Source organism: Schistocerca gregaria, chromosome 2, assembly GCF_023897955.1.
Source record: "Schistocerca gregaria isolate iqSchGreg1 chromosome 2, iqSchGreg1.2, whole genome shotgun sequence".
Taxonomy (NCBI): domain Eukaryota; kingdom Metazoa; phylum Arthropoda; class Insecta; order Orthoptera; family Acrididae; genus Schistocerca; species Schistocerca gregaria.
In genome coordinates this window covers 710,257,655-710,265,406 of record NC_064921.1, presented here as the reverse complement: position 1 = coordinate 710,265,406, position 7,752 = coordinate 710,257,655, and the positions used below count along the sequence as shown (strand labels likewise).

Sequence of the window (7,752 nt, the reverse complement as noted above, 5' to 3'; positions counted from 1 at the left end):
ACAGCGCCATCTGTCACAAAGCGAAAAAAGTGGACCAACTAATACATTCATATTTCTTTACGTAGTTCACGAATTTGTAATAAAAAAAATAGGGGTTCCTATTTTAAAAAACGCAGTTGATATCCGTTTGACCTATGGCAGCGCCATCTAGCGGGCCAACCATAGTGCCATCTGATTTCCCCCTTCAAGCTATACAAGTTTCGTTCTTTGTAGTTTTTTCGTTTGACGCTTATTTCGTGAGATATCTGGCCCGGTCACGATCAATGGACCACCCTGCAAATTTATATAGACCCTTGCTAGGATGCTCAACAAACCCCAGTGGCAGACGATAGAGGAGCGTTGTGCATCATGAAGAGATGTACACTATCGAAATTCGGAGATCGTACTTTCCAAGACCAATCGGACAACATATTAAATTCATCTTATCACATACGTTTCGCGAAATGACCTCGACGAATAAAACAGAGAAACTAGAGTTCAATCGGAACCTTACTAACAAACGCGAGTCCCACATATTTTTCACGAATGCAACAGGAAGAGAGGGTAATGATAGTTGCACCTGACATACCCTCTGGCACACACCGGTAGATGTCTTGCGGAGTGTAGATGTAGACGTAGAATGTTCACAGTTACCACAGACTTGTGACATCTCAAGTATCAAAAGAGCCTGGGACTCTGTAAACTTGTAAGGGAACTGTGTCTTTACTTTGCATTGTGCAATGTCCTGTGTACCGTTCTCCGACACGGATATCTCTGCAATCTCTGACAAAGCTCTTTCCTCCGATATATACATCGGCAGGCAGCAGCCGATTATGAACGATCTGCACGCCAGTCTGCGCAATTGCCTGCTGCCGGTTAGAGGTGTTTACGCTAGGAGTGAACTGAGGTAAGGGAGCTGTCAGTAATTCTAAAACTGCGGTGTTACTGGTCAGTAATCACGATTAATGCCGTGGAATGTATCTAATTATGCGTTTTATGCCTAAAGATGTTTTTACGGTGAATTTAAAAACTACTGTATTTGAATTTGGAAAGTTCAGGGTTAATTTCTTGGAACAGTTGACGTAATACCTAACACTTTCAGTCATACCACAAACACATCCCTCCTCTCTCTAAGTCTCTCTCATTGTGGAGAAATCAGTGACAACCATACAACGTCTAGCTTCTTCCGTAATGAACGAGATGTTACATCTGAAAATCAGAATGTGTTTTCGTCGGGTTACTTTCGACATATAGCTGAGATCCTAGTTTCCTGCATCACTTTGAAGTTACCAACAGCTGATTTCTGTGTTACTTGATATGTAACTGCTTCGCTGTTTTGAGACACTCACACGGTCCATGTGACAAGTGGTGTCAGCTTCCCAAAGCACCCTCCTAGACATACGTCTGGATACCGTGGTCAGATTTTGGTACCATGAGGAGTGTACTTTTTGCGTCGGTCTTGTACTAGAAAGTATCACCAACTATCATGTTTATTGTGAATCAATAGCCTACCATAAATCTGATGTACCATTGTAAGTATCTAGGAGATTTTTGAGCGGAGGAACAGTATTCGTTGAAAAAAAAAATAAAAAAAAGACACCACCTCAAATACTGCTGGCACAAAAAAGGCAATGCAAAATTGGAACAGAAATTTTTAATCTTTTACTCATAATTCGTCACCAGAGAGGATCATCTGTCTCTGCATCTTGTGAAGAGGTTTGAGCCTTAGCAGTTCTACCTGTAATTAAAAAGTTCTGTGTAAAACATCGTCATTTGATAGAAGGTGTTTTGAACAGAATTGACAAGATATAAAGGACAGTATAATGCCTGTAGGTGAGACTAGTTCGCTCGCAACGCGTAGTTGTGAGAAAAGGCTGCAGTGCTGTGTACTGAATAAATGCAACGCTTGTAAATCTATCTGTTACCGATTGACGCAGTTTTCTGTGAAGATCTAAGCCGGCCGGAGTGGCCGAGGGGTTCTAGGCGCTTCAGTCTGGAACCGCGCTGCTGCTACGATCGCAGGTTCGAATCCTGCCTCGGGCATGGATGTGTGTGATGTCCTTAGGTTAGTTAGGTTTAAGTAGTTCTAAATTCTAGGGGACTGATGGCCTCAGATGTTAAGCTCCATAGTGCTCAGAGCCATTTTTTGTGAAGATCTAAAATCTTTTTCATGAATTTGTCTTTAAGAGGAAATATCCCTCATGAAGGTGAGATGTTTACGCTAGGAGTGAACTGAGGTAAGGGAGCTGTCAGTAATTCCAAAACTGCGGTGTTACTGGTCAGTAATCACGATTAATGCCGTGGAATGTATCTAATTATGCGTTTTATGCCTAAAGATGTCTTTTACGGTGAATTTAAAAACCACTTTATCTGAATTTGAAAAGTTCAGGGTTAATTTCTTGGAACAGTTGACGTAATACCTAACACTTTCAGTCATACCACAAACACATCCCTCCTCTCTCTAAGTCTCTCTCATTGTGGAGAAATCAGTGCCAACCATACAACGGCTAGGTTCTTCCGTAATGAACGAGATGTTACATCTGAAAATCAGAATGTGTTTTCGTCGGGTTACTTTCGGCATATAGCTGAGATCCTAGTTTCCTGCATCACTTTGAAGTTACCAACAGCTGATTTCTGTGTTACTTGATATGTAACTTTGCCTTGATGGGGAGGCTTTCGTGCCTCACATACAGTCGTACCATAACAGCAACCAAAATGGAGAGGCATCTTTCGAGAGGCTGGACAGAAGTGTTGTTGATGATGATGGGAAACAGCATTTTGAGAAGATGCAGGGTCATAATCTTGATGCTTGACTGGTCTTGACTTGTAACATCAACCAACATGGCCTTGTGTCGTGTTACTGTGAACGGTTGAAAGTAAGGGTAAAACACAGCCGTTATTTATCCCAAGTGCATACTGTGTGGTTATTTATCGCAAGGGCATGCTGTATGGTTCAATGAAGATGGTATCCCCTTGGGTAAAATATTACGGAGATAAAATAGTTCCTCCCATTCCGATCTCCGGGCGAGGACTACTCAGGAGAGTGTCGTCATCAAGAGAAACAAAACTGACGTTCTAAGGGTTGGAGCATGGAACGTTAGATCCCTTTATCACACTGGTAGGTAAGAAATTTCTGAAAAGGGATATAGTGAGTATTAGTGAAATTTGGTGGCAAGAGGGACAGGTGAGTACAGGGATATTTATACAAAACTAGAGAGGGACACGCAGGAGTAGGTCTAATAATGAATAAGAAAATAGGAATGCGGGCAAGCTACTACAAACAACATTGTGAACGCATTGTCGTAGCCAAGATAGACACGAAGCCGACGCCCACCACAGTTGTACATGCGTATTTGTCAACTAGTTCCACAAATTTTGAAGACAATGCATAAAGTGTTTAATGAAATAAAAGATATTACTCAAGCAGTTAAGGGAGAGTAAAATTTAATTGTAATGGGCGGCTGGAAATCGGCAATAGGAAAAGGAACAGAAGGAAAAAATACAACGTCAGTATGGCCTGGGGGACAGGAATGAAAGATGAAACTACCTGGTAGAATTCTCACAGGGCATGGTTTAATCATCGCTAACACTTGGTTTAAGAATCATAAAAGAAGGTTGTATACGTGGAAGGAACGTGGGGACAGTGGAATGTTGCAAATCGATTATTTAATGACTTCGGAACCAAGTTTTAAACTGTAGGATGTTTCCAGGGACAGATGTGGACTCTGACCACAGTTTACTGGCAATAAACTGTAGATTAAAGATGAAGAAATTGCAAAAAGGTAAGAAATTAAGGATATGGGACATGGAGAAGCTGAAAGAATCAGAGATTAATGAGAGTTTGAGCAGGGGCATTAGGTAACCATTGACTGAAACAGGGGAAAGGAATACACTGGAACACGAACTGATTGCTTTGAGAAATGAAATAGTGAAGGCAGCAGAGGATCACATAGCTAAAAATACAATGAATAGTAGAAATCATTGGATATCACATTACACAAAATATGAAAAAGCAGCAAACGAAGCAGACGAAAGGGAATATAAACGTCTAAAACATTAGACTTACAGGAACTGGAAAGAGTACAAATATAAGGATGTGTAAGCTTGTATAACTAAGGAAAAGCCATTTACCGCCTATAGGAAAATTAAAGGGGCCTTTGGACAAAAGAGAAAAATGTTCAAATGTGTGTGAAATCTTATGGGACTTAACTGCTAAGGTCATCAGTCCCTAAGCTTACACACTACTTAACCTAAATTATCCTAAGGACAAACACACACATCTACGCCCAAGGGAGGACTCGAACCTCCGCCGGGACTAGCCGCACAGTCCATGACTGCAGCGCAAAAGACCGCTCGGCTAATCCCGCTCGGCGGAGAAAAGAGAAGCAGATATATAGTTCTCAAGAGCTCAGATGGAAAACCATTACTAAGCAAAGAAGAGAAAGCTGAAAAGGAAAATACAAGGGAAAATAGAAAGAGAAGAGGATGGAGATGAGATGGAAGATGTGATGCTACGAGAAGAAACGGACATGGTACTGAAAGACTTAAGACGAAAAAAGGCCCTTGGAGTAGTTGAGAATGGTTCAGAATTGCTGATATTCTTGGGAGAGACAGCTATGACAAAACCATTCCGCCCGGTACACAAAACGTATTGTGAAAGGCCAAATTTCCTCAGATTTAAAGATGAAAGTCCGAGAGCTTGCTGGAAGGAAATGCCTCCGAATTGTTTATGTAAAATCTCCTAAAGATTTTTAAATGAAACAAAGTTTATTAACATTCTAAATCTGTATTCTTCCAGTCTGTATATTTATTTCTCAACAAAGTCACCCTGGTGATGGACTTTCTTCCAACGGGAGTCCAGTTTGTTATTGATACCGTCACGGTAGAATGTTTGACTTCGATGACGGAACCACAATCTCGCCTCTGCTTGCACCACTTCATCACTATCAAAGTGAATCCCTCCAAGATGTTCTGAAAATTGGATGAGGCCAAAACGTAACTGCGTGGAGGATGATCGATGACACTGAAACCGAGGCGTCGGATTGACGCAGATGTCTCAGCGATCGTGCGCGGTCTGGCATTGTCATGTTGAGGGAGAGGGTGTGGATGAGCTCTTCGAATCCGTACTTTTAGGCTCTCACACAGCGACATAGTAGTTACTTTACACACCGCCATGTTAACGCTACAGTTCGGAGCCCTCTAGCGGCAGGGGTTTCAACTTGCGTCAGAGAAGCGGGAAAGTCGTCGAGTAGTTTGCACGACATGTAAGACCTCGGTTGGAATTGATAACATAATAAAAGTTTTGGAGGCATTATTTTTCCACACCCCCTCGAAATAACACCAATTCCAAAGAAAGCAGCGCTGACAGAGGTGAATTTTACCGAACTACCACTTCAGTATGTCATGGTTGCGAAATACGAGTAATAACACGAATTATTAACAGAAGAATGGAGAAACTGGTAGAAGCCGACCTTAGGGAAGTCAGTTTGGGTTCCAGAGATACACTATGTGACCAAAAGCATCCGTACACCCCCATACAGTTGTGTTGTGCTGCCACGTACTGCCAGGTACTCCATATCAGCGAGCTCAGCGGTCATTACAGATTGTGGAAGAACAGAATGGCGCGCTCCGTGGAACTCGCGGACTTCGAACGTAGTCAGGTGATTGAGTGTCACTTGTGTCAACGCGTGTAGGCAAGATTTCGACACTCCTAAACATCTCTAGGTTCACTGTATCCGATGTGATAGTGAAGAGGAAACGTGAAGGGACATCTGTTGACTGACAGAGACCGCCGACAGTTGAAGAGAGTCGTAATGTGTAATAGGCGCACATCTATCCAGACCATCACGCAGGAATTCCACACTACCTCAGGATCCACTGCAAGCACTATGACAGGTAGGCGGGAGGTGAGAAAAATTGGATTTCATGGTCAAGGAGCTGCTCGTAAGCCACACATCACGCCGGTAAATGCCAAACGACGCCTCGCTTTGTGTAAGGAGCGGTTGAACAGTGTAAAAACGTTGTGTGGAGTGACGAATCACAGTACACACATGTGGTGATCCGATGGCAGGGTGTGGGTATGTCGAATACCTGGTGAACGTCATCTGCCAACAGTAAAATTCGGAGGAGGTGGTCGTGTCTTTCATGGTGGGGACTTGCATTTTGTTGTTTTGCGTGCCACTATCACAGCACAGATGTTTTAAGCATCTTCTTGCTTCCCATTGTGGAAGGGCAATTCGGGGATTGCGGTTGTATCTTTCAACACGATCGAGCACATGTTCATAATGTACGACCTGTGGTGGAGTGATTACACGACAATAACATCCCTTTAATGGACTGGCCTGCACAGAGTCCTGACCTGAGTCGTGTAGAACACCTTTGGGGTGTTTTGGAACGCCGATTTCGTGCCAGGCCTCACCGACCGACATCGATACCTCTCCTGGAGCACTCGATGAAGAATGGGTTGCCATTCCCCAAGTAACCTTCCAGCACGTGACTGTGAACGTATGCCTGCGAATGGGCCAACATCATACTGAATTTCAGCATTATCTACGGGGGATGCCACGAACTTGTAAGTCATTTTCAGCCAGGTGTCCTGGTACTTTTGATCATATAGTGTACGTTGGAAAACGCTAGTCAGTACTGACCCTACGACTTATCTTCGAGGATAGGTTAAGGAAAGGCAAACCTAGGTTTATACTGGGGTTGGTCAAAAAATTTTGGAAACACGGCGAGAAATGCATGCTTGAACAGATATGCAGATACTAGACCAGCCTGCACGTTGCGCTGTTGTAAACGACTATGTACGGCACCAGTGAAATCTCTTCAAAACATTGCATGTGTCAGCCATGGTCAGGATACTGTTAGGTGTAGATGTGAGTGCGTTATGCTGGAGCTAAATGACTTCTAACGTGGGCAAATTTTTGCTGCTCGTATGGTGTGTGCTTCTGTTAGCAAGGGAGCTGAAACGTTTAACGTTTGAAGAGGCACCTTGTCGAAGATTTAGACCAATCATTGAAGAGGACTGTGACGAAAAATAAGAGGACGACAGCTACAAAAGTCACTGCAGAACTGAATGTCGCTTTCGGAACACGTTTCAGCACCAAAACAATACCAAGGGAAACCCAGCAGCAGGGAATTGCAGAGCGTGTTGGAATTCCTAAACTACTCATCAGTGATGCAAATGCCTGTAACAGGAAAACGTGTGACTAAACCATAAAACCTGGAATACGGAGCAACGGAAGAACATCATTTTGTCGGATGAGTCTTGTAGCTCACAGCTTCCAATTTCTGGCAGATTTTACGTCCCGAGAGTGAAACATAAATGGAATTCGGTTATGATCTGTGAGGTTATGTCGTGGTGTTCGTTAGCTCCCACTTTTTCTATTACTGCCAACGATTATGTAATCATTTTGAGTGATCAGGTCCATTCGACGGAACAGCGTATGTTGCCCACTGATGATGCTATGTGCCAAGATGACAGGGCCCCTGTTCTCACAGCTAGGATAGACCAGGACTGGTTTTGTGAGTACGAGGATGAATTGTCTCGTATCTCCCTTTATCACTGAAGTCAGCAGACCTCTTTATTATTAAGCCTTTGTGGCCTACTTTGGAGAGAAGGATGCGTGATCGCTATCCATCTGCAGCATCTTTACCTAAACCTTCCAATATTTTGCAGGAAGAATGCGCGAAGATTTCGTTGACTACTATACAGGACCTGTGTTTATCTATTCGAGACGGCTGGAAGCTGTTTTGGATGCCAACAGACTTCCA

General features: G+C 43.2%; 1 protein-coding gene across 1 annotated transcript in view; it reads left to right on the top strand.

Annotated features, from left to right (window-relative positions):
* Nucleotides 1–836: 836 nt before the first annotated feature.
* LOC126334827 (uncharacterized) overlaps nt 837–7,752 on the top strand; it is a 50,295-nt gene continuing 43,379 nt past the window's right edge. Inside the window, exon 1 of the mRNA XM_049997487.1 lies at nt 837–886. The gene's annotated coding sequence lies outside the window, so the exon portion shown is untranslated. The remainder of the gene's footprint in view (nt 887–7,752) is intronic.